The sequence below is a fragment of the Protomyctophum bolini genome (assembly GCF_963924005.1).
Source record: "Protomyctophum bolini genome assembly, chromosome: 4".
In the NCBI taxonomy this organism is placed as follows: domain Eukaryota; kingdom Metazoa; phylum Chordata; class Actinopteri; order Myctophiformes; family Myctophidae; genus Protomyctophum; species Protomyctophum bolini.
In genome coordinates this window covers 10,755,559-10,757,657 of record NC_137865.1, presented here as the reverse complement: position 1 = coordinate 10,757,657, position 2,099 = coordinate 10,755,559, and positions in this window count along the sequence as shown.

The following is a 2,099-nucleotide window of genomic DNA, read 5'->3' as shown; positions in this document are numbered from 1 at the left end:
AATTCAAAATTTCAAAAAACATGGGTTATAGCCCATCGTTTTTTGAATTTTTGAAAAAAATGTTATCCTCATTTTTCATCATTTTTGAACATGGGCTATAGCCCCTACCGTACGGCATACTATAGCACGCCGTTTTTCATCATTTTTGAGGATTTGAAGAAAATTCAAAATTTCAAAAAACATGGGTTATAGCCCATCGTTTTTTGAATTTTTGAAAAAAATGTTATCCTCATTTTTCATCATTTTTGAACATGGGCTATAGCCCCTACCGTACGGCATACTATAGCACGCCGTTTTTCATCATTTTTGAGGATTTGAAGAAAATTCAAAATTTCAAAAAACATGGGTTATAGCCCATCGTTTTTTGAATTTTTGAAAAAAATGTTATCCTCATTTTTCATCATTTTTGAACATGGGCTATAGCCCCTACCGTACGGCATACTATAGCATGCCGTTTTTCATCATTTTTGAGGATTTGAAGAAAATTCAAAATTTCAAAAAACATGGGTTATAGCCCATCGTTTTTTGAATTTTTGAAAAAAATGTTATCCTCATTTTTCATCATTTTTGAACATGGGCTATAGCCCCTACCGTACGGCATACTATAGCACGCCGTTTTTCATCATTTTTGAGGATTTGAAGAAAATTCAAAATTTCAAAAAACATGGGTTATAGCCCATCGTTTTTTGAATTTTTGAAAAAAATGTTATCCTCATTTTTCATCATTTTTGAACATGGGCTATAGCCCCTACCGTACGGCATACTATAGCACGCCGTTTTTCATCATTTTTGAGGATTTGAAGAAAATTCAAAATTTCAAAAAACATGGGTTATAGCCCATCGTTTTTTGAATTTTTGAAAAAAATGTTATCCTCATTTTTCATCATTTTTGAACATGGGCTATAGCCCCTACCGTACGGCATACTATAGCACGCCGTTTTTCATCATTTTTGAGGATTTGAAGAAAATTCAAAATTTCAAAAAACATGGGTTATAGCCCATTGTTTTTTGAATTTTTGAAAAAAATGTTATCCTCATTTTTCATCATTTTTGAACATGGGCTATAGCCCCTACCGTACGGCATACTATAGCACGCCGTTTTTCATCATTTTTGAGGATTTGAAGAAAATTCTAAATTTCAAAAAACATGGGTTATAGCCCATTGTTTTTTGACTTTTTGAAAAAAATGTTATCCTCATTTTTCATCATTTTTGAACATGGGCTATAGCCCCTACCGTACGGCATACTATAGCACGCCGTTTTTCATCATTTTTGAGGATTTGAAGAAAATTCAAAATTTCAAAAAACATGGGTTATAGCCCATTGTTTTTTGAATTTTTGAAAAAAAAATTATCCTCATTTTTCATCATTTTTGAACATGGGCTATAGCCCCTACCGTACGGCATACTATAGCACGCCGTTTTTCATCATTTTTGAGGATTTGAAGAAAATTCAAAATTTCAAAAAACATGGGTTATAGCCCATCGTTTTTTGAATTTTTGAAAAAAATGTTATCCTCATTTTTCATCATTTTTGAACATGGGCTATAGCCCCTACCGTACGGCATACTATAGCACGCCGTTTTTCATCATTTTTGAGGATTTGAAGAAAATTCAAAATTTCAAAAAACATGGGTTATAGCCCATTGTTTTTTTGAATTTTTGAAAAAAATGTTATCCTCATTTTTCATCATTTTTGAACATGGGCTATAGCCCCTACCGTACGGCATACTATAGCACGCCGTTTTTCATCATTTTTGAGGATTTGAAGAAAATTCAAAATTTCAAAAAACATGGGTTATAGCCCATCGTTTTTTGAATTTTTGAAAAAAATGTTATCCTCATTTTTCATCATTTTTGAACATGGGCTATAGCCCCTACCGTACGGCATACTATAGCACGCCGTTTTTCATCATTTTTGAGGATTTGAAGAAAATTCAAAATTTCAAAAAACATGGGTTATAGCCCATCGTTTTTTGAATTTTTGAAAAAAATGTTATCCTCATTTTTCATCATTTTTGAACATGGGCTATAGCCCCTACCGTACGGCATACTATAGCACGCCGTTTTTCATCATTTTTGAGGATTTGAAGAAAATTC